This window comes from Anguilla anguilla, chromosome 10, assembly GCF_013347855.1.
Source record: "Anguilla anguilla isolate fAngAng1 chromosome 10, fAngAng1.pri, whole genome shotgun sequence".
Lineage (NCBI taxonomy): Eukaryota > Metazoa > Chordata > Actinopteri > Anguilliformes > Anguillidae > Anguilla > Anguilla anguilla.
The window spans coordinates 13976318-14002819 of record NC_049210.1 but is presented as its reverse complement, the minus strand read 5'-3'; the positions used below and the strand labels follow the sequence as shown (position 1 = coordinate 14002819).

Here is a 26502-nt window from a genome sequence, read left to right as displayed (position 1 = left end):
AGAGCCCTGGAATGGGATTACTTCAGGCTCAGCTGAGCAGCAGGGACAGAATTAAAGAGAGACAGATTTGTAATAGGTCCTGGGACCTGATCTGGCAGAAAGAAAGCCCCTGGCTCACTTTTTGCACCATTACCTTCCCTTTCCCTCTATCTCTATTCAAGCCAGCTCATTTCCCATCCCTCAGAGGACTTAGCAATTAGTTCTGTCTCTCCCTGGAAGTGGCCTTTTACGTTGTCATGGTAGACATGGGGAAAGGTGTTTCTACTTTTGTTATTAAGAGCCCAGAATCAGAGCTTGATTAGCTGCTGTGCTCATGGCCTGGATTCGATGTGTATATTTCCCTTTGAGTATTTTTAATTCAAGAAACCCTGATTGAACCCTATCTATTGTTAATTATAGGCCACATAGCGGAAAATCACACCCACACCAAACCCACTCATATTTCTTTGAGACAGAGGGAACCTCTTTAAAAATGTTTCCAGTATTGAATTAGTCCTTCCCTCAAATGTAAAGAGCTGCTTTTGTCATTAAAATATGATCCAGAAAATAATTACATTACAGTAGATATTAGATTACTTTAGATATATTAGGTTTAGATTAGATTCAATAAAATTTACTGATCTCAATTCAGGGAAATTGGATGGTCATCAGTAGCAGACATGTTGCCAGACAGTTATCAGGCACAATATGTGTAGAACAATTAATGGTCAATCAAATGCTTAGAACAGTACATACAAGACAGCATATTAAACAATAAATTCAGTATAGGTAAAAACACAAATGGTCAAGTGAAGAGCAATAACACATGCTAATGAATAGAACTGCTCTTTCTAAAAAGAAGTTAGTTTCATTTCTAATGACTTAATTTCCTTTCAGACATTCTCATTCTCTGGACAGCTACCCACAGCCACACGCCTCATTTCAGTGCTTCATTTGATTTGGCCAATCAAGTTTCTGATGGAAGAAGGGAGTGTTTGAACCTTTTAGTTGTGCACTTCAGGAAGATTAACTTTGCAGTAATGTGCTTATGGTTCTGAATCAAATTGTGGATGTTGCTCCTTCTCCCTTATGATATTGTCACAAGCACATTAAGGTAATTGAGACTCTGCTCAGTTGAAGTGCTGGCTTTTTTGTATGGGATCTCTTTACTATTACCCTGTACCCTAATGATTAGACCTCTATTTTCAATTTAATTATTCTAGGATGGACTGTCCTGTTGGATGTATATATGTATATATATATATATATATATATATATTTTTATTTTTTTATTTTTTTTAAAGCGGTAATGATGGTAACATGCCCACACCAGCGGTAAGTCTCTTATCACCACAGTATGGTGATATGCCGATTATTGTTGCAGCCCTAGGCATGTATATGTATGGTTAGGTACATTTAGGTTCATTTAGGGAGAGTGTTTCTTGTATGGGGTACTTCATTTTTGATGCCTCTAAGTCGCATTGCTGTACCACAAAATCATTTCCATCCTGTTCCAGACACCCTTTTACATCATTAGCATGGACTTTTGTTGCAGCTTCTTTCTACCCATATTCAGATTCACTCTAATTAATCTGCACAGTTTCCTCAAAATTATTGTTGGTTTTCTTATTGTATCCTGGTAGATGCTCCTTTCTTTTTGTTCAGAGCAGCCTTGATATCTCATGTGGACCCAGGCTGGTTTATTAGTATGTTTGAATATTGGCTAATTTCGAGGATGCACATAAAAGTTTGAATCAAACATACCATGTTTTGTGCTGAATCAAAGCAATATTGCAAGACAGGGAGCCAGCACTCACAACAAGCTGTAATGTGCTTATTTTATACTGGCCTCATGCACTCTTAGTCTTGAACATATTGCGGATATCAGTAAGAGTATATAAGAATAATAAAAAATAAAAAAAAGAATTGTACTGCTTAATGGAAGTGCTGGCTTTTCCTATCATATTAAGGGACTTTCTCATATATAGTCCACTATTATTAATACAAGCATACTCTCTTGCAGTAACAGCTGTAGATGGAAGGATGAACAGGCTTACAAGTTTTATGACTAGACAGCCCCAGTAGAGGAAATCCATGAAGCTGTAAGCAGTTGCATTTGCATATCGTATTACAGGTCTGTTGTCTTTTATGTGCATGGATTATGGTGTTGTTTTACAGCCAATTGTTGAGAGCAGAGTAATTAAATGCAGGAGGACAATTCCTTCAGTGAACACAAAGGAAAATGCCGGGCCGACGCTCTGCGAACGCACTGCCTGGTTGTACACACTCAGCGTGTGTTCTTGTGTCCCTGTGGAGGTAATAAACCTGAGTCCTCAAGGGGGCGATCCAGGACTGTTGCAAAAGACCGGGCGGAAGAAAGCGCAATTCAAAAAAGACGGCTTCATCCTGCTTTTGCCTGCTGTAGCGCCCCTCGGAGCAAAGCTTGACATTGCAGCTCATGCTTCTGTCACGTTACGAACTTCAGGTGACACATTTCATTGTTCAATGGATTGTGATGGGCCTGTTTAAGGTGTTTATAAATGGAAATATGAACCACCTTCATGACTATGCTGGAGAATTCTTCAGGGAGGGAGTCGCCACCAGCCACTGGTGCAGCGTGCAGATAAGAGACCCTCTGCTTTACTTTGAATGCCAGATGGACCATTTTGCAGAAAATATGACCAGGACAGCACAACAAATTTTTATAGCATCCCTGTCCCTTATAATAATTTCATTAATTTGCACAATGATTAGAACAGCTTGGCTGTTTCTTTCATTTGCATTTTTCAGCTCCTAAAGAGATGAAGAAGAAAAACATATTGAGAAGCGTAGCACTCCAAATTATCCTGCTTTAGAAAGAGACTTATCTACGTACCAGAATGCCATCTTCAACTTTCTGCATGGTATTCACATAACATGTACATTTCAGCTAGCAATTTTTGGTTCTCAGAAAATGGCCAGCAGTTGATTTCCTTAGAAGACAGGAACATTGCCTTTAAGTAAGGAACATTTCAAAAATAGACACATTTCAAAAATGGAACATTATTCAATTTGTTATTCAAGTTTAAAAAAATTGAACTGTGGATGGTCATTCATGTTAATTCTATCTGAAATTGTAGCAATGTTAAAACAAATCTGGCATTTAAATACTTTTGTTGGGAACCTTCTTAAATGTATTTTACTTGTATAGTAAATAATGTTTGTTTTTTTGGATGAAATGTTTTTCTGTGGTTGGCAGAACTTAAAACGATTACATTTTTAAAGGCTGTTAAGGGAACATTCCTATCAATGTTTTATTAAAATCAAATGTAAATCTTATCCTAAAGTTCTTCCTATATTTAGTGTTGGTTGACATTCTTTTCCTGATGTAAGCTGTTTTTTTTCTTGTTTTTTCTCCCCCCCTGCAATAGATTGATGGCCTGTCCATGCTGTCCTGCCTCTCGCAGGGATAGGCTCCAGCATCCCCTGTGTCCCTGCTCCGGAATAAGTGGGTATAGATAATGGATGGATGGATGGATTAGCCTTGATTTTAGATGTAGTTAAAAAGATCAGAGACCACTTAAACTAAGTGAGCTTTTATTTGTCTATATAATCTGTCACAGCTCAGCTGCAAATCTTTTTTTTTTTTCTATAATTTGAAGGCAGATTGTAGTAGTTACAGTAAAGGAACCACGTGGCTCTTTACTGGCCGCACAAATAAGTCTTGTTCTCTTTGTGTTCCAAAGAGCTATAGTCAAAGCTATAGTCAGCAGTTTTCAGAATGATATTTAAATATTACTGTACCTATTGTTTTCAGGGGCTAGTTTATTAAGCCAAAATGGGAAACTAAAAAGGGAGTTTCTGATTTTCACAGGCCAGCCTATAACCCCCTAGACATTTATTTCGCTGCATTTTATTTTATTCTAGTGCAAAGGGGCTGACATAACTACTTAGAAGGAGGTTATATAGGTTTGTAAAGCTTCTGCCTATTTTGGTACTGGTACCAAATGGGTTTATGTACTCCGTATTTTCTTGCACTGTCCACTGTGTATCCAGTGACTTCTTTGGAAATGAGCATAGACTTACGGACTATTTTTCATTAGAGTCGCTGATCATGTACTCAATATGCCAGTCTAATTTAATGCACAATGTGGCTGTAGATATGTGTATCTGTTCATATCAGCTTTAAATAGCCAAATCTGTACCAGTGTCAAACATTCTTGTAAGGGCTTCTTGCAGAGGACTGTTCTAGAACCCCAGGCTTGCAGGCTGTCTTAGGGAACTTCGGCATTGGCGTGATTTGGCCATGGATCTTTCATTCTCGGCTTGCTGATTCATCCCCAGCATTCCTGGCTGACGAAGTCACCCCCTCCAGCAGTGGTGGTGTGCATGTTTAAGACTGAGTCCCCATGGGTTCCTTCCGCGTAGGCTGAGGCAGCGTGACGCTCCCACATAAACATCGGGTCTACACTGTGTGATCCTGCTCCAGGTCTTCTGGCATCTGTGTCATGCCTGAAGAAGTATGACTAACAAGTCAGTATGCCATAGATTTTCTCATGTGCCTTTGAAACAACGTGATGTTTCCTTTGTTGCATCTGGGTGTATATGCTTTAGTCCCTGGAAGCTGAGTTATATTTTGTAACCTCATATTGAAATGGTTCTAATTGTGTGGATGTTTTTTTTTTTACTCTCCCTTAAGTTATGGAGTTCTTCAGCAGTGGTAATAAATGCACAGGGGACAGGATATGACTGATTCTGACTTCCTGCGTATACTGGGTTACCTGATACAGTATTTGTCTTTGTGGAGACGTGTTGTCATGTAATGTTTCTACCCCCATAACCTTCCACAAATCAACTAGGAATACTTGGACTGGGGGGAAAAAAGACTGTGAAGGACCATGCATAACAATAATGTCAGATTCAGCCAGACTTTGTTTTTTGAGATTGCGGAAAAAACATTATTACTGAAACACTAAATTTTACTGCAATTTTAAATCTACTGTTACCCAATTGTCTCCATTTCCCATTAATTTTCTTTGTTGCACCGCTTAAATACATTGACAATACTTCCTTAATTTAAATGGCTTTCTTTTATAGAGTGTACATTCATCTAACTGAGGTATAATTGCTTGGTCGAGCAGCAGCAGTGCGAATGCCTCAGGAGCATACTGAATAGCCTAGAATACAGATAGCCTGAAAGCTTCTTCCTGGTTTTCTTTCTTTTTTTCCATTTTTTTTTTCATTTTAATCACTTTCGTTTACTGTCAGATACTCCAGTGGTAACTATAGAAAAGGATCAAAATATAAAATAAATACAATGATGAAATTAAATGCTCCTCATGCTATGAAACTTTTTCCTGGCTGTGCAACAAGGTTTGTTGCATCAATGCCAGAAAATAGGTCCATTCAAGGGCAATACTAGGCAGAAACAATCTTTTTAGTAATGCTGTGAGCATGCACTCTGGTGAGATTGACATGCTTACAGCACTGCAGGCTAATACAATCACTCAAGCTCATCACCAACCAAATTAAGTGAGATTGAGAAGATGCACTCTCTTTTTGTCCATTTAATACAGAACAAAATCACAGAAAATGCGGAACGGGGAATGAAAATGGGGAATCAATGAATGGAAGAAGAAAATTAATATCCAGTCTCCAAACTTCCTGTCAGTGTTGTTTAAAAAAAGCATTGTTTAAGAAGAAGAGAAAGATTCTGCTCTTGGTTCTGATAGTGGGTGGCTGCAGCTATGAAGCCGCAGAGAAGCAGAGGGAATAAAGAGCTAAACACTGCCACACACGACAGCACCGCCGCTGTAGCATGGCATTGACCCTGTACCCTGGGAAACTTCCAGGGAGACCAGAGCTGTCCTCCTTTGTGCATGCTATGAATGTGTATGGACAAAGTTAGCAGAGGCAGTCCAAACAACTGTGCGAATGAATAAATGAATCGCCACCTCTGTCCTTGGTCCATCCATTGGCAAGATTGATGAGTGTTAACTTTGCTGTCTCCCTTATCTGTTTGTTTACTCTGTTAATTCCCTTCTGCCTGACCAAGCATGGAATGACCCTTCAAATGTTTGCCCACACTAACAGTGTCCTGCAGCATTTACCATGCTGTCTGTTTATTTACATTTCAGAAATACTTTGAACAATAATTATGTTATAACCGAGTCTGTTTGAGTGTGTCTATCTGTTTTTTTAATTTTTCAGATCCCTAACTAGCTTTATGCAGTCCCTGGCTTGCTATCAAAGGCTTTAAAGTATTTGAACTGCACAGCAAGCTCTTCTATGTGATGCAGTGGGAGAATACCACCAGACATTCAGTAAAAATCACTCAGATTCTTTCTGATTTTCTGTAGAACTTAAATTTGTGTATACAACATATAGGTAATGTATTATTTGCTTGAAATGCAAACTTCACATCCCAATTTATAACCAATATCGTGCAAGTAGTTGTACCATAATTTAAGAAAACTAAGCAGTTCAACTTTGGAACATAGAATCATGAGCTTTAAAACTAACCATGAATCAGAAAGTTCTAGATGCAAAGAATATATTCGTAAACACCATGATTTGAATCAATAAACTATCATTCTAAGGTAAGAAATAAAAAAGGTGTATTTAGTAAAGTTAACTGAATGCCCATCTCACCATCACAACATTCTTTTTTATGGGAGGTTGGTAGTACAATACAGGAAAAAGATTATTTTGTAATATGAACTCAAACAAAAGTATCACTTCCCCCCCCCATATGTAATCTGTAAAAATCCATGCAGTACAATAAAATAGCTTGCCCACAGAAATATGAAGCAATGTAAATAAATTTTTCACTTACTTCAGAATCATTATTATTTGTCTTACAGAAAGTGTTTCTTCTTCAAGTAGTACAATTTAGAGCCGTTTTTGTACACTTATGTTGCCTAAAGTTCAAAATAATTCTATGTTTGGAATGGATTATTTTTAGCTACATCTTTGTTTAAACTAAAACATCCATGTAGACCTTCCTTTTGTAATGTACAGAGTGTGGGCCTTGGCAAATCTCAGATCTCCCAGTTACAGTTCTTTGTTGCTTTTCAGCTACTCTTGACTTTTATTTTACAGCATAACCCATATGTATGTGGTCTTTGTGGCCACATACTGTACCAATAATATCCTCCAATAATGGAACCTGTCTTCACTATCTTTTCCAGAAACAAACATTTTCACACAGTTATTAACAAACTCGTTGATATTTTGAAAGGAGTCAGAACCCACTGAGGATCTTTTGAGAACAAACTCATCACCGGAGATTATAAGCAAATAAGAAGTTAAGGAAGGCTGAACATTGAATGCATCCTCTGCACAATGTCTTATGTGATTTTCAAACATGCACAATTTAGCAGCAACAGTACATGTAGTGCTTGATTATCCTCTTTTGTAGTGTTGAACCTCTCTCACGGTTTATAATGGAATACTGGATTCGGATTCCTTCGGTACACATATAAACCTATAGAGTATACTGTACATACACACCTTTCCCGTGGATGATCCTGTTACAATCTTGAGTTTCCGGTGGCGATTAAAGGTTTCACACATAAGGTAGCAGAGAATAGTATTGAGTCACCTTATTTTATGCCAGTTTTATTTTTTTCCCATGGTCATTTGGTAAAATGACACAAACACATAGGTTCAGCTTCTTGCTATTGTGCTTGTGAATTACATTTAGTAGCACTACTCTTTATTTGGCTTTTTTTTTTGGTTTGTGCTCATTTTGTAGGTAACAACATGGCATTCTCAACTTCATAACCTTTCATCATATCACTAGAAGAACATAAAGCTGGAAAACTCTGAAGTGCACTCTGGTAGAAGATGTGCTATATAGAGCAGTGCTTGGCAGGCATTGATAATTGAAAGTCATTTTTCGAACCCTGGAGACTGCTACTTGCTCCATCTTTTATTTTTTAAAGCATTGCCTTTGCTTCAGTTCTGCCTTTTTACGATATCTGCTCTAACATGCCATTCCTCTTTTCTAGTCTTTAGTATCCCACTATTTTTCCAACTTTTTTATTCCCTCTGAAAAATGGCAATTGAATAATGGTGCTTGACAAAGTGTATGTAAATGCCATTATACAAGATAACGATTGATTGCCTGGGAACGATTAGTGTGGGTACAGCTGTAAGAAGGCCATACCCCAGACCAGGCTATCAAATTTAAAAGGTCATTGAGGGGCAGGAAATGGCTGACAGCTTTGCAAGGTTCCACAAATGATCAGACAGGGAGAAGAACACAGAGACATTTGTTCTGGGGGATCCCTATAGGGATGCAAAGGGCAAATGGAGGGAGTGAAGTAGCCCCGGGAAGGTAAATAAGGAATGCTTAATTAAGTTTAATGCTTAATTTCCTCCTCACTGTATCTCTTTAGCTGTGAGTGATTTATACCCCTGCGTCCAGTTTGGTTTTTCTGTTTGAATGCTTATGGATTTACATTTCCTTTAGCATTTGCACTGATGCCTGCGTGGACTTGGCTGAACAGCCTACTATGTCCTTCTCATGTGGGCTCTGTCTTCTCACTTGCTGTCTCTCTCCCTCTGTTGTTCTCTCTCACATACAGTTGCACGCACACTCATGCACACATACTCTGTGAGACAGATGGACAGAGCCTAAGATCTTGTGGGTTTTTATCCAGCACAAAAGGTTGCAAATCTCTCAGCTCATGAAGCATAATCTGCAAGCCTCTTATTAAGACGTCCTCCGGAGCAATGAAATGATACCGGAGACCATTTTAACGTGCAGTGCAAAAACACACCCCTGCCACTCTAATCTGCTGTATAAACACTGTAAGAAGCTGCAGATGCTCAAGAGAGTTTCTCTCATCACCATCAGACAGAGCATTCAGGCTTTCACATACTCAACCTTCATGAAGGTAATAATGTGGAAATTCTGTTCATACTACTGTTTCTTGCTTGTGACAACAGAATAATAACCCTGGCCTGTGGGCAAGTAAAACACTGGTCAGTCACAGCCTGGTACCTTAGAATCTTCTCCAAGCTCTACTGGTGTTTGTCACTTACTTACCTCACTGTCGTGTGGTGGAATTTGCCCAGTTATCACACGTTTGCAAGATTATTTATCCTTCACAGAACTGCAAAGTTTACATTAGACCAATAGTGTGAGGAAAATGGTTGAATTGGATTTTGTGGGATATGAGAATTATTCTATTTCTGAAGCCTTGGATGATGTTCTTTCGGCTACCGCAGTGGAATTCACACTCCCACTTCAATAATAGAGACCCTCCCTAGTTTACATTGGGGCTTTACCTTAAAGTGTTCACAGATTTAAGTAAAATAATGCGACAGTTGCACAATGCTTCTCTCCCAATACAGGATTGGTTGAGCAAATTTGGGTACCTCCCACCATATAATTAAAAAATAATAATGTTGCACCAAGAAGGGAATTTTTAGCATTTATAATTTTTTTTTTAGAGAATAAACAAGACCCCAAGTTTGTATTGCTGTAAATGGACCAAAACAAGCAGTCATATTAGACTGCAACATCCACCAGCCCTTTGGCTGGCTTGGGGCTTGCACCTTCAGCTTGAAGCTAGGTTTGGTTAGCACTTGTATGGGAGTTTTCTTGGGAGTTCCAGGTTGCTACTGGATGATGTGTGGGGCGAACATTCCTTTGGACCATTCAGAAATACAATGTAGTGCAGTGAAAGAGGCACAGATCTGTATGAGATACCATATTTCAGAATAGATATTAAACTGAGGTACTGACTGTAGTAGTAAAGGTCCCATGGCACTTATCAGGAAGAGCAGGATATTCTCCAGTGTGCTGAAAAATTCATAAATTGGCTCTCAATCTGGCCATCTAATCATCCACTGGTGTAATTAACTAAATAAATCCCTCCTTATCAACCCCAGTTGAAGTGCAATAAGAGTTCTGGTGATGATAGTCTTTCCAGGGTTTCACTGAGGTGGGTGCCACACCTTGGTGGTGATTGAGTTACACCTTAGCTGTAAAATGTTTTGAGATCCATAGAAGGTACAGATATAAATGCAACAAATCCTCACCGTAATCCGTCATATCTGGTCTGGGCTAGAGGAGAGTGCTGAAAACAGTGGGATTTGTGTGCACAAGGTTGAACTGGTGTTTGTTTATTTGCTGATCCTCAGATGAAGATACTCTTGTGCTGATGAAGACTCCTCGCTGCTCTCTGCCAGACGTCTCAGAGCCAGAATCACATTCAGGCCGGCGGAGACGTTCAGTGCCCTCCCAGACCAAGTGGAGCAGAAGACATCTGTCCTGGAGGTAGGCTCAAGTGCAAATCATGATGATGTACTGTATAGGTTTGCAAATGCCTGAACTCTTCATTGGCTACTGTGTGAATAAATAGGTTCACTCTGTGGGCCCTAAGTTCACAGTCAGTGCACAAATGTAAAACCCTTGCACTAAATCAATATGATGGCAAATATTAAGGCATGCCCAACTCAATTTCTGTAATATAGTGATTAGAGATGGTGCCGCACCTGTAGTGTAGTTTCAGAACAGCTTGGTTTCATTACGGCTAATTAGATCAGCTGTTTTTTTTTCTATTTAATGCCAGTGTCTTAATGCTACAGTGAACAGGAAATTTTGTTATGTCTGATTTCTTTGTCAGGAGCTACAGAGTCACCAAATGTGCATTCGTGGCACCTCGAACAAACCTCAAATGTTGTCAAAAGAAAATTGTTGGCAAATGATGTCAAAACAGTCTGTCAACCAGAGGAGAATGATGCAGTGTTGCTGTAGTTTATTTTTAGTATAATTTGTTAAAGCTGTATTACTTAACTACATTGCTTTTATTTACCAGGCTATGTAAGTAACATGGTACATTTCCACCACTTCACCTCTATTTCATTGACAAATGTGTGATGTTCTTCAGCCAAAGGTTGGCCCACCTTGGTAGCAGTAGAGACGTGCAGTTCTTTTTAGCTTGTTCATTATATGCTTACGGTATTGCCACATGCCACAGCATCCAATTATGTGCTCTTTTCAGTTGCACTGAAAGCTAAAATGCGTTTGGGTCATTTATGGGCATGGCATCCTTTTCTGTGTGGGAAGGGGTGCGCGTGGCTACAGAGCCTGTGGTTTGGGATCAGATTCACCAGAGTGTTTGTTGCTAGCAATGTTGAAAGAAGGTCAGACACAGTGAAGCAAAAAGACGACTATCCCTCAAGCTTTGGATGATATTCATTAGGCTAATGAGCACCGTCGGCTCATTCAAGAACCAGAGTTAACCTTAGAATTGCTTTTGCTCAGTGGCATCAGCTGAAGTTCACCAAGAGAATGAAAAGTGACACGGAGTTGACTTGTTTTCTGTTGGACCTGCAAGAAACATTACTTCTAGCTATCTAGCTTGCTACGTTAGTAGCTAAATGACTGAAGTCGAGTACTTGGAGTGAGTATTCAGGATTGAAGACCTCCTTGATTGTAAACACAAGGCTGAAAAATCTTGCATAGTACACCTTTAATATAATGGCACGACACACACAGTTTCACACATTTTATATCTTGAAAATCCTATCTGTAGAGAACACTTTGAAATACATAAGCACTGCAAGCCGCAGTAATTATCTCCTTGAATGTCATAAACGGTTTATGTTGCAATTTGCACTTCAAATTTTAGCAGGCTATCAAGAACATATTGATTGGCCTTAGCTACTCCCCTGGCCATTAAAAAAACTCAACGGACATTAATTTGAGCAACAAAATAAAGTGGAGCAGTGTTTTGTAATTGATACCGTAAAAAGATATTCCTTCTGAAGCCTTAAAATTGTTTATATGGGGACTCCCTTGTGACTAAGGTTACCATGAGCTCTACAGCATTGGTTTGAAACCGGGCTAAGTCATTAGGTGACTGACTTGTGACTGCAGTGCTTGGAGAGGCACAGCAGCAAATTTCAAATATGGGAGAAATAATTTTGTTTTTTTAAATAGAATGATATACATTCCTAAAGGTGGGATGCTTTTGTTACTAAAAGCCTCTGAAGGTGTGTAAATCATGGCTTTATGAAACAGCAGCTTTGTAAAAATCAGAAAGTAGTTAGCATATAAAATGTCTTAAAAATTAATTATAGAAATATATAATTAACCAGCCATTATTATTACTTATTAAATGGGATTACCATGCAAAATAAGATGAAATGAAGTTTGTGAATGTTTTTTTTATTCTTCACCATTAACTCATACATTTGGGAAAATATTCTAAAAAATACATCTGGATGGACTGAGAACATTCACTCCCAGTAGAAAATAATGAATTTTATTTTTTTTGGGTTAAAGACCAATTGAAAGCAGAAATTAATTTGCAGAGATTAGTGGTGAGACCACACCCTTCTTATGATATCATAAACCCTCACTACTTTCCGGTGTACCAAGTGAGTCTTATCCAGCTCATTGTCAATCTGAACATGTTTTTCGCCTTTATTGTAATTCAGACAAGAGCCAGAGTTTGTTAGCTGTCATGCACTTAACAGTGAGCAATTTCTCAAACAATAAAATCTTTGCTGACTCCCAGGAGTTAATTATATATTATACCAACATTTTGCGTTATCAGTACGCAGCAGTTGGCATTTCATTAAGTACTTTGTTTTGTCTGACATGACAAAAACCGCGGTGAAATAGCTTGGCTTTAGCCGAGTGACATGGAGCAGTCGAAGGCAGTGAGCCAAGATTTGGGGTCGGGACCTCTGCTGATTTGAATCACATTTACTGCTAAACAGCCTGCAGACATAAAGCAGACAACAGTTGAAGAGGGAAACTTATTGTGGTGCGGATTAGGAGAAATAAATGCAGGGACAAAAAAAAAAGTCTTTCGGAAGGAAAAGGCTTTTCTGCTTGTCTGAACATCCATGTTAGATGTTAGAAGTCCCTGGAGCTGAAACATGCACAAGCCCTGGGCTGGGATGATTAATTAGATAGTGAAGAAGAGTCAGCTGCTCACCTGTTCAGATATGGGCCCTTTACGTTGAATCCATTCATCAGGAAGGGATGAGACTTGAGAACTTAATTAATCTACATTACTCATCACTAATGAGGTCATTTCTTTTTATGGTTTAACTGTCAAAACAGAAATGTCAATTGTCCCACCGGAGGTTGGGTGTAAAACAAGCCGAACAGGTCAACTTCTAAATTTGGACAGTTATGCATCCACCTTTCAGAATGACACAATTAATTAGTTCCTGTTTACCACCCTTTTGCAACCTCAATCCTAGAGGAATATATCCTCACAAATGTAATCCTAGGCCTGTGAGCACAATGTGGACAGGTGGCTGTTGGGACATGATACTTAACTCTACGTTTCCTTGACTTTTACTACAAGCAATATAGGCAAACCTGCTATTTCATCCCTAAAACAGATTTCAAGGTACTTTTTTCAAGGGTGACATGCAATTATCCATCCATCCATCCATTATCTATACCTGCTTATTCCTGGTAAATGTCACGGGGGGTGCTGGAGCCTATCCCAGCGTGCATTGGGTGAGAGGCAGGAATACACCCTGGACAGGTCGCCAATCTATCACAGGAGGCACACACCATAAACTCACCATTCACTCACACACTCACACCTATGGGCAATTTAGAGTCTCCAATTAGCCTACTGGCCTGTCTTTGGGCTGTGGGAGGAAACCGGAGTGCCTGGAGGAAAGGGCATGGGGAGAACATGCAAACTCTGCACAGAAAGGCCCAGGCTGGAATTCGAACCCAGGACCTTATTGCTGTAAGATGACAGTGCTACCACCATGTCGCCCCCGACATACAATTATGTTGTCATTATATTAATTTAATGTTGGAGCTTCGTCCATTCGTACAGAATTTCTCCTGGGGTTATATTAGTATATATAGTATTTTCTCTGAAAATATTGTAGTGAAGGACAGACCAGGCGGATCACTGCTTTGAGCCATTGTGCTTGTTTATTAAGCAAATGCAGCTTCAAACATAAACATGGAGTTGTAGAACTGACCACAAACTCTGGCTGCACACCCTGTTTTTAAACACAGACTGCAGCATCTGCCTTATTTCTTAACCTCTACATCTTTGATTGTATTAAAGTGCAGTGAAAAAGTATTTTCCCCCATCCTTATTTCACATTTTCATTTATTTAAGGAAGAAAGTTTTCAAACACTCATATCACCCACGTGAAAAAGTAATTTAATAGCAGGTCACTCCACCTTTAGCAGGAATAAAGGCACTCAAATGCTTCCTATAATTTGATATCAGTCTTTCCCATCACTTCTTACGCCCACTCTTCTTCACAGAATTGCTTTAATTCAGACAAATTGGTAGGTTTCCGAACATGAGCTGCTCGTTTCAGGTCCTGCCACAGCAACTCAGTTGACTAGGTCACTCCAAAACTTTAATTTTGTTTCTTTTTTGCCATTAAGATGTGGATAATGTGGAGTTACGGACACTGACCTTAGCTGAGGCTAGAGAGGCCTGCAGTTCTTTGGGATCTTTTGTGAATTGGTTGATTGGGTAACTAAGGGATGAATTACTTTGTCATGTGGGTGATATGAGTGTTTGATAACTTTTTTCATTAAATAAATGAAATTATGATTTAACTGTTTTGTGTGACAAACCACAAAACAATTGTGAAAAATATGCAATAACAGAGGAAATCAGAAAAGGGGCAAATTCTTTTTCATAACACTGTAGCTTACACTAAGCAAGTGCTGTGTCATTGTTCACTCGGTTCTATAAAAGGGTATTGAAAGCTGAAGCTTTCACTCATTGGTCAGTGCTATAGCCAGTTATGCACATCACTGCACTGAGAATAGGAAGCTCTGCTCAGAAGGCCTTCTTCAGGCAACCTTTGACACGGTAGCAGTCAACATGCTTTTGCTGACCCTCGACAGCTAGAAGCCTGAGAACTAAGATTAAATGACAAAACTAAGATAAAACATTTGCGGTTCAGCTCTTTTTTTGTATTGTTAGTCAATTCTGTGGCAAATACAGGGCCAGTTTGGAATAATAAAACAAGAACCCAGTGGAGTCAGAGGGAATGACCAGTTAGTCATCCATAAAATAGGCCAGTCTGGGACTTAGACATTTTTTCTTGATGATAAAAATATTCTATAAATACCCTTTAATAAAAGCTGAAAATCTTAATTTTAACCACATTTTACAAATGTAAAAGTGTGGAGTACTGAGCCAAATCGAGAAAAAATATCACAAAATATTATGGAGCTCACTATGTACATACGTATATGTGCTTGTTCTCCCAGTGATTCACACTGTTCTGAGCAAAGATGGCAGAGAGGAGTTGAGAACTTAGGGACGCCCCCTTATGCACCCATAATCCTCAGAGATGTCCACCCCTGCCGGATTCTGTGAGATCTAAGGGCAACATTGAAGAATGTGTGTGGGGGACTGTGGAAAGAAGCTCACTGCAGAGTTTATATCTGCCACTTTTAAAAAGCACCATGACCTGTCAATCAAACCCCAGTCTCAAAGGGATAGGATGCCTTTTGCAATACAGCTTACTCTTCACTTAGAAGATTTAAAGCACACACGCACAGACACACACATAAATATGCATATCCATGCCCTCCTCAATGTCTGCCCAAAGACACTGAGTAGGACCTGTCAATCTCAGGACTGAGAGAAACTGTGGGAGGCTTGGAAACAATGGCTGCTATTTCATAACACACTGAAATGAAAGGGAGACCTTGAGTCATTGTTATCTTTGTAGTTGCCAGGTTACTAAAGCCCGTGTTCCTATAATCATGCATTCTGAGCATCTCTAATGTAAGAAGGATCGGTTAAATCTCTGTGTCACGTTTTGTTCCCATATAGAGGACAGTTTATGTTTCATGCATGGAACTTTGCAGAAAGATCCCCTAAATTAATTTAGCATTAATCTCCTGTTGATGTCAGGGGGCTGCAGTTGTCCTTGAGTGTATAAAGTTGAAATGTTATTTATTATTCTACCCCCAACTCACTTCTGTCTGAACAACCTTGAATCATAAGGGGCATGGAAGATGAGGATGAAATGGAAGTATTCCAATATTCCATATTTTGTGCAACACCATAAAAGCACAGATATGGAGCTGAATAAGTAATTCTAACTGCTTACCAGTAAAAGTCATTTATATAACATCCTTAGTTTGGTCATCACATCTTTTACATTGGATAATAAAACATTTATAAAAAATGATTTGAACATTTTTTATTAGGATGCATGCATTCCTGAGAGTCTCACCAGCTTGGCCGGGACACGGTGCGGGCCCTGATGTACTACGCCCTGAAGGTTTGGAGCGACGTTTCGCCCCTCAACTTCCACAAGGTGGCAGGCAGCGAGGCAGACATCCAGGTCGAGTTCACCAAGGCCGACCACAATGACGGGTACCCCTTCGATGGACCCGGGGGCACCGTGGCACACGCCTTCTACCCAGGAGACCGCTTCACTGCAGGGAACACACACTTTGATGATGATGAGGACTGGACCTTCAGATCACCAGGTTACCTTAAAAAAATTATTTAATAAGGGAAGTCGGAAAATGCATCCACCTTTCATTCGGAAAATAGATTATCTTTTAAAGTACCAACATGTGGGAAATAGGCTGGGTGGAAAATACAAGGCTTGTGTGTGATGGGGGCATTGTGTGTATTTGGGAATACCATCGCCAAATTCATTATTACTATTCATTTACATTGTTCTTGTCAAGTTTGACGATACTGATGAATTGACTTATTGAGTGAATTTATTTCTGCCATCTTTACAAGAGAGCAGTTTTTGTTTGACTGATGTATCACTGAATAAATGATTGCTGATAAAAAAAAGTTTGGATATTGTTCTAACCAGTTGTCTAGTTCTGAAACTAACCAATGTAATTGTCCAGGTATTGAATTTAAATACGAAACACCCAAAATGAAAACTGATCAAGCAGAGATATTTAATATTAATGGGGAACCTCACTGACCACACCCACATGTTCCCTGTTTGGGGTTAGCACAGTATGGGATAGCACACAGACACTGATGTATGCATATGATGACATATTTATTTTTTTCCAGTTTAGCAGCAATTCATGGAAATGTAACAGTCAGTCTTAAACCTGTTTTAGTAAACTTTCAGTGAGGTATTACATTTTAGACTATTTTTATGAAGTAGTGTCACTACAAATGAAAATGAATTATATCCAGTGCTTGTTACATCCTGCTTCGTATTTTACTGGTATTGAAAAAAAGACAGTTTCATATTCAAGATCACAAGTTTTTAATATCAAAATAAATCTGCTATAAGAGGTTAAGTAGATTTTCATCTGAGTTGGAAACAAAGAGAAAATAACATGTTTTCATTAAAATGCAAAGTTTGGTTCTTTCCCGAATACAAAGTATATGACCCATTTATGACTCTCTCCGTGTGTGTGTGTGTGGGTGTGTGTGTTTGTCTCTCCTTTCTCCTCCGAGCTTCCTCAGAACATGTACAAAAGAGCATGGGTTAATATATTAGGGCAGTTAAGTCAGGATAATTAAAAACTCTTTTAACTAAGACTCATATTTCATTCCTCATTATGGGGAAACATTCCAAAATGAAGCGCTCACTAATGCCCTTTAAAGTGCACATTTCAGTTATACATTTATTACTGATCCACCCGAATCCTGACACTTGTGGCTTTGTAATCTCTACTGATACTTCAGCTGGCCTGGTCTATGCTGTAAAAGAATAGCACCTTTTCGCAAATCTCTCTTTATCTGACAATATGTTATTCTTCCTGTTGTTCACCGACCAAAAAAACCCAGCTGTTTCCATGGGATGGGACAGGAAATCAGATTGGACAGCCTCCATCTGGCAGATTTAATAGGCACTGCCAGCACCTCCTCTAAAGTGTATATGTGGACTCATAGGCATTTGTCAATTCTAATTATAAATCTAATTCTGTTCTACTGCTGGAACCAAAAAAAAAGTTGTTTTGTGTTATAGACAACATGTTGAATTCAGATCACACTGCTGATAATGGCTGTTGCTTTATTTACTCAAGCAATATTTGATTTTACTTGTGCTTTGTTGAAATAAGAGGAAACAAACTAAATCAGCTCATTGCAAACCCATAATATTCACTTTGGCTGTCTGCAGAGGCAGTTTAACTGCTTATGTTTCGAATTGGTCATATATATTTTGAATTTGCCCAATCTGATCACCACTTTCCTGAGAAAATAGTGATAAAGCATTTCTGAAACTTGGGACAAGCATTGTTTTCTCTGAAAATAAATTGGCTGCCTTTAAAATAAATTGAACACTCATTTTCCTGACATTGCCTTAGTACTTAGTATTGCAGATGCCCATGGGATGGATCTGTTTGTGGTGGCCGTGCACAAGTTCAGTCACGCCATCAGCCTGGCGCACACCTCCACCATCGAGTCCATCATGCGGCCGTACTACCAGGGCCCGGTGGGAGATCCGCTAAAGTACAGCCTCCCCTACGAGGACAAGGTCAGTGTCTGGCAGCTCTATGGTAGGTGCAGCCTGTCCTCCTATTATATGAAGCATGCATGTGGGGATACTATACAGGGGTATGAAGCAACAGAGGTTCTATATTTTCGAATGGTGCAACATTGGTGCAACACAGTAAGAAATGCAAATGCGAACGTCTGTGTTCTGTGCTCTTTTAGGGGTTTTCAGCCATGAGTGGTTGAAACGGATTGTAAATGTGTCATCCATGTTCCACTGAGAATTTATTGCTCAAATTTGACAGATATCTGTCAGTTAGTTTCAAAGTTACAAATTGATGTAAAATGCGGCTGAATGATTATTATGTTATTTTGTGAATTGTCTTTTTTTTTAGTTTGTTGGAAAGCTAAGCAAAACTTGGCAGGCTGTTATGTGATGCTAGTTTTTTGCGATGTGAAGTTTAGTTATATGATATGAATTTATGAATTAATCAGTTACTATACATTTTCAGCATAAAAGTACATCTATGTATGCAAGTGATGTAACAAGTGAATACAGTTTAATCATAGATCACAGGAGGAAAAATATATTTAGTACAAATTGCACAGTACATACACAACTTTTATGAAGATAATATTTTTCCTGTTTGAGATTATTTAAATCCTCAGAAACCCAAGTCATCAGCCTGCTGGGTGGTGACTGCATTGTGTGAGAAAGCAAGCCACTTAAGGTGCAATACTAAACAGAAAAGAGTCATCAGTTGGAATTCATTGTCTTGATAGACAGGCAAGAGTAATCTCACTGGAATGTCGCATCTTTTTTTGACATTGTCAGCCCTACTGTAATTCATAACGTTGTGTAGAATATTCGGAATGTTTGGAACTCAGGTTTATTATGGATGTTTCAGCAGGATGGATGAAAAATATTGTGTCATTGTGTATGATAGTAGTGGATTTCATTTATATTGTATTACTGATTATCACAAAGTGCTTTACAGGAAAGGGCTGGAAACTCACCAGCACTAATAGGTAGCACACCCCTACGTGATTCACAACAGCCATTTTGCATCACACTCATCATTAATTAGCTCAGGTGAAGAGGGAGGGATTTATTTAGTTAATTAAACTGGTGGATGATTGCATAGCCAGATTGAAAGAGTCGAGGTTGAGAATTTGGCCAGGACAGCATGGGACCTCCGAATCTATGTATGGCCTTAGTACCTTTAATAACCAAGGGGAATTAACACATATTATTAAAAGACAGCACCTCCTGCAGGACAGTGCTCCCATCACAGCACTCAAGAGATTTATATTGCTTAGTCCAGAAGAAAGACTGACCCTTACTGGCTCCACTTCTAGCAGTGAGGTAGTTTCATAGAACGTCTTCCTTCCTACGTACTAGAAAAGACCAGATCTGAGCTTTAGCCATCCCTCATGTAGGAAATAGTCGCAAGACCATATCTGCTGGATTCGCAGTGGCATAGCTAAGTTGTGCGCTAAGTTTGTAAGGGCTATGCAGTTCTCCTATCAGACAAGAGGTACAGATGGAGTTCCATTTGTGACCCTCTCTAATGAAGATAAAGTGCCAGCTTTCATCACTCAAAAACAGTAAGCCCTATAGGGACTCTAAGTCCTTATCTACTCCATACATACAGCTGGGGCAACACCTTCCTCTGCTTGTCACAACACATGCACTCTTATAAAAAGAGTTTGTAATTACCCATAATTCCTTGTGGGATGCAGGCTTTCCTTTCCCTGAGAGCCATTTGTCTTTGCCTGATAGGCACAGGAAAGCTCAGATTCAGCTTGATCCATTTATATATCTCGGTTTTAGAATCAATTAAGGCATGTGTTTAATTGACTTTCCCAGTAGGGCCTCTAATATGCTTATCACTCTGTGCAGTTCCTCATTATAGGAAGCTGATATTGGTACATTAGTAGGCTGGAGCAATAGAAGGGCCTAGGGAGGTTCCTAGAGGAAATGGACCACATCCCAAAAAGTGCATCCTTAAATGGCTGTATTATTGAATTTTGGATCCTGTATGAGAGAGAGAGAAACACTGAAACAGTTTTGTTTTCTGTACTACAACCTGATGCCATCAATAGCACATTCATTTTCTTAAGATCTTACATGACACTTTAAAAAAATCTAGGGTGGCACACAGTCAGAGAATTAACACATTTTGCTAAGGAAACTAAACATCAGATTTACCTGAATACATTGTGAATGACCTTGCTTATGTATAGTATGCAAAATACATCCTGCAGCTCAGATTCCCCCATCTTACTGGACCTCCCTGAAAACAGGCCAATCGTCCCGTGAGTAAAAGCCCATGTTTGGATCCTTCCCAGCTCTACAGAGACACTACTGCACCCACACCTCTGCATGGCTCAATCCTGAGCATTAGATTAAGTGTGACAAAGGTCCCTTTAGATGGCTCAATTAATAAAAACGAATGAAAGTGCTTATTCACAACCGTGCACTGTCATCATATTTTTTCTGCTTTCTCCATCAGTATCCTCGCCAGTTCTAAATGAGTCATGAGCATGAGGAAAATGGAAGTTGAATTCAAAAAAGCCTTTGCTGAAAGTGATAAGAGTTCAAGAAAAGTGCGACTAGTTATATAAAATATATAAAATTTGCAGGCGCACACACACACACACAATTAAAGATTCATTTATAGCAATCCAGTTCCTGGAGATCTACCATCCTGTATTTTATTTTATTTCAACCCTAATTTGGCAAAACCTACCAATTAGCAGTTCAAGGAGAACTCCAGCTGTTGAATGAGGTGTGCTTTGTTAAGGTTAGAATGAAAACTGACAGGAAGGTAAATCTCCAGGAACAGGATTGAGCAGCCCCTACACAACAAGATAAAGATAAATGTCTAAGTATGTCTGTCTCCATCTCAGGCCGGCTGCTGATGCCACAGACAGACGCACCACTTGGATGCAGTGGCCCAAATTTGCGGAGAAGGCTTCTTTTTCAAAGGTAAAGAGTCCAGGGGGAAATCATGGGGCTGCGATCAATATTAATATCGGCTGTGCGCTTTGCACACATTACGCCCCCCTTCGCAGGGTTCCTAAGTATTGTGTCATTGCAGATGGAATCCTGTTCCGAAGCCGTCAGTGTAATGAATGCTGTTAAGTGTTCTGAAAATCAGGGAGAGGGGGAAAAACCCATAAACTGAAGTTGGAGTGTCACTGTTCATCTCAAATAATGTCGCTCCCAGGAACATGAAATGTGATGTCAGGGGTTTGTGGTGGAGGAAAGAGTCACGAGCCAAGTCCGTGTCACGATAACCAAAACATTACTGCACGAAACAGTAAAGCTTACACAACCGTCGACAAATTAGCATACACTGTCCATTCACACTCCAGGGAAATATGAATACTATAAAACAGCGCTACTCAACACCAGATCCTACGGGCTGCAGTGTCTGTAGTATTTACTCCAACCATCCACTACACCACCTGATTTCACTAATTATTTTACCACCTTGGGTCAGGAAGCAGTGGCAGGTGCTGAGCTGAAGACTGAGGGGGCAGAAAACGAATTATCGGTCTCAATCTTTTTCAGACATTTTCCCTGATTAACAATACGATTAATGCATGAAATACTCAATACCATCAGATATAGCCAGTTCTCCTGAATTAGGCTATTAGTTGAGTAATACAAAATTATTTTTGCATCATTGTACACATTTTATCAACATTTAAAATTGTGGATACATCATATACTGTTCGTTTTCCACAACCACACCATATTCATGACATCTGCAACGCAGATCTTGGAGCTGGAAAGCGCTACTATAACAAAATGGGATGTAATGTAATGTCCCATTACTAGGGAGCCATAGTGGATAGGGTTAAAAAAGTAATAAATGCACACTCCCAACCCAATAACTATGCTTACCTACTAGTGATAATTTGTGAAGCCAACCTTACCTAGTACCCGGAAGAAGAAAAGAAAAAAATGCCAAAACAGCAAATGAAAATCATCCAGATGTTATTATCTTATTCTGGCATGTGGTAATAATGAAGCAAAAATAATTTCAATATGCACTCAACAAACAAGCAAAACTCGCATTGCAAAATACCTTCTTGCCAGCTGACCACATTGCTTATAGTAATACTTTGGCCAAAACATACCACCAAGCAAGGTGACCATTTATTGTTCCTGGGTCCGTCAAGACAAGTGTCAGTCATCTGCAATCAATTAGTCTCACAATCAGGCTTTGAGAAAAACAGACAAGGGAGGAGGAAGACACACCAGTGTGCAAAAGGATGTAACAGAAGGCCTGCCTAACGAGGTCATTAACTACCCATTTCCTCTTGCGAGATAAACGACATGCCTAAATTGCTTTAAAAATAACACTGTATGTTTTTGTCCTGAAGTGATACATGGTTATTTTCGAGTTCATTTTCTCTTTTCCCTGTTATTTTCTTATATACAATTCAACACACCTTTGCTTCAGTCGTATTGTCTGTTACATGGTACAAAAAGGATCCCATACAAGAGAGAATTAATAGGAGCGTTTAAAGCTGAGAGAGGCAGTTCCCATAACATTTTAAATGAGTAAATACCCTGTTGTCAAGGCATTGAGAAAGTTATTGCACTTTTTAATTGTGTGACATTAAGAACTGTGGTTAGTCAACCAAGATAAAACTTGACATTGCCAAACTCTCCAGCTGTACCTTGACAGAACATGAGCAAAACCTCAGGATCACATCCCAGCAAAAGTGCCACCTCCTTAGCAGGAACCCCCAGGCTGTCTGCTTGGCTGATTCGCCCAATTGACGGGCCAGCCACTCTTGCCCAAGGCAGCCTGATGTGTGCTGGCCCCACATATTGTCTGTTTTCTCCCTGGTTACCTCAATCACAAGGGCAGCAAAACAAAAGACAGTTCCAACAACAAAAAAAGAACAGCACAGGACAAGAGCAAACACCCACGTGTTTGTTTTTCCCGCTCATCTTAGGGAAGTACTTCTGGCATCTGACCCGAGAGAAGCATCTGGTGTCTCTGTGGCCGGCCCAGATCCATCGGTTCTGGAGGGGCCTGCCAGCCAACCTGGACAGCGTGGACGCTGTGTATGAGCAGCCCGGGGATCACAAGATCGTCTTCTTTAAAAGGGTGGCATTGGCAGAATGTGGGCCTTTCACCTGGGTTTAGGGTACCGAGCAGATTTTGCGGATCAAATTCCTGCTGGTCCTGTGGACATTGCAATTTAGTCAGAGGCCACACTGCCCACACACAACAGTCGAGTATCAGGTCAATCTCAGCAGTGCAGCTCCGTTGGTCCCTGCATCAATACCCTGGGTCAGAGATAATGAGTCCAGATTTTATTTCTCCATGGCTGACAGGCTTTGAAAATGACAGAAAAATATCACGCTTTTAGTTAGTAATACTCTTTACTCATTGTCAAGCTGCAACCAGGCTTGTCTATCTGGGTCAGGATCCTTGCAGCCTTCTATCATGATTTTGCAACACCGACCCAGGTCAGCTCAGCCTGCTAGTATCAGTGCAACTGGTTGCAGCAGTGGAGTTACATGACTGTATAGCTTCTAAGACCACCAGAGATAATGTAAAACTATAATCAGGAAAAAATGAGCATGCTGTTGTCAGCAAATAGCCTGTGTGGGATTAAAGTGAGTTGTGTTATTACGTGATGGGAAAGCCCATTAACTTTAACTCATACTAGCCTGGTTTCAGATCTACAGTGGAACAGGGTTTAAGTAAAAGTGCATGTCTCTAACCTTTTCCTTGACCTGCATTATCAGTAGTCACGTCATGCTTGTTGTGCTTTGTACACTGACATGCATGACTAATCTTCAGGATGAAGTACTGGGTGTTCAAGGATAACAACATTGAGGAAGGCTACCCCCTGAACCAATCAGTGACTTCGGCCTGCTCCTAGAGGGTGTGGATGCTGCCTACATCTGGCTGCCCAGTGACAAGACCTATTTTCTTCAAGGGCATGATGTGGGCTACCCCAAGGAGAGGATGTTGAGGAAGGGAGTCACTCCACAGCTAGATGACGCCATGAGGTGGTCTGATGGTAAGTGCCTTATAGTCTGCACTGTAACTTTCTATCCACAAACAGAGCTACACAAAGCATTTGGAAGTCATTAAAGGCTTTGATGGGTTTGTTTCACTGATTCACTGACAAGTGTCAGGGATCCTATACAACACAATAGTCAGAATCCAGCCCTAGAGCTCCACAATGTTTGATAGTTTTCAGTTTTTCAGCATCAGTGATTCATTAAAGTTATTGATTGGCCAATGAATCCACACACCTTGTTCTCGAGACCTTTATTGGCCATCAATTGAAAGGAAACTAAAAATTCCAGCAAGACACTGCAGCCCTCCAGGCCTCGAATTTGACACCCCTACCATACAAGGCTTGTTTGGACAAGTTCCCTTTTTGGATTAAATTATTCCAAAGCCTTTGTAGCACTTGCACAGAACTCAACACAGCGATTGTTAGTTTTCCATCTGTCCCATCATTTGACTGTCTCTAGATGAAGGCATACTTTTACTGGGACATGGATGTAGAGTCCCTTTAGTACTTCCCTGGGGTGGGAACATTTGGTTCAGACATTGTCTTGCATGAGGTCAGGTTTAGGATTAGATGTAGTTTAATTAATTTTGTTGAATTAGAAGGGAAATGTTGCATTCTCTCCCTTGAGTTATGAAATAGACATCATTTCCAGGCAGGTCTTTGCTGTACCAGCAGGGTCACCACCTCTATGTAACATATGCAGATTTCTGAAAGGTTTGCACAGCAGGGGCCCCAGGCTCCTGGCCCCATTGGAGGACCCTGTTGCTCAGCCAACAACCAAAGTCCTAGTGCACCAAAAACAATCTAGAAATTGCTTTAAAAAGAGAACCCAGACATGTATTAGTCTAAATTATAAACTAAAGCACAAACTAACATCCAACCCCAAAGAAAACTCTCCTCAGCCTCCTACTGCGGGACTTGTTGGGCCACAGGCAGGTGGAGGCAATCAGGCAATTAGGTAATTAACTCCACCTGCGCTACCCAAGCAAGCAGAGGCAGGGAACGTAACATGTACATATGTGGACTAATGAAAAGCGTATCACTTTATTGTTATAAATTTCACAGCAGTGTAATATATTGCAGTATCTGAAAGCAGCAATAATTTGATATGTTTGCCTGCATATTGTGAAGCGTCGCAATATCTTGATAACACGTTTTGTCATTTTCTAAATTCAATTTCGTTAAGTGTTTTTCTCTCTACCTCTATTCCAGGCGCCTCCTACTTCTTCAAGGGGAAGGAGTACTGGAGGGTGGTGGGGAGTGACATGGAGGTGGAGTCAGGATACCCACGGCACATTAGCAAGGACTGGCTGCTGTGTGCTGATAGGCAGTCTGATTATCTGGCCCACAAACTTTTTTCAAGGCAAGTTCAGTGTCACTAAGCGAAAGACCTGAGAGGAAAAGAAGTCATTTGTGCATATTCGATTCCTGCAAACTCACGCAATAATAACTGCAACAAAACTATCGCATTATTCAGCTTTTTTTGGGGCCTGCACTTCACAGGTCAGAATAATTATATTGATATAATTATATAAAAAGATTTACTTGCAACAGTTAGTTGCAATCGCCTGAACCTCCCCAGAGTATGAGAGTCAATAGTGAAGCAATATTTACTGAAAATGACTTCAGATATTTATATTAAATTACGTCATATTTGCAAATTGATCGTATTTTGAAGGTAAAATAATTGCTGTGGTATGAATAACAATGTATAATTACAATAGACAATTTCACTGATTAAATCTTCAGCCATTCATGGGGGAAATGCTGTCAGTGTTTTTAAAAGCAAAATGTGGAATTCAATCCACTTCAACCAAAGTGATAATCAATCTTTCCTTCCAGTTCTATCATTTGAAACTTCACTATTCACAATGATTTAGTACAGTGATGAAAAATACAAATCCAGACAAATACACTACTCCGTGATATGAAAAATAAATCATTCTAGCCATTGTTGATCTGATCACTCTGAATGCTTTGACAGGACTTGGCAACACTTGTGTAAATAACCACTTTACTGAGCATGTCTAGATTCATTAAGGCAAAGTGCACAAGTGTTACCTGT

At 39.8% G+C, this 26502-nt stretch overlaps 1 pseudogene; it reads left to right on the top strand.

Annotated features, from left to right (window-relative positions):
* The first annotated feature begins 9733 nt into the window (after positions 1 to 9733).
* On the top strand, positions 9734 to 25915 carry LOC118206514 (annotated as a pseudogene).
* The last annotated feature ends 587 nt before the right edge of the window (positions 25916 to 26502 follow it).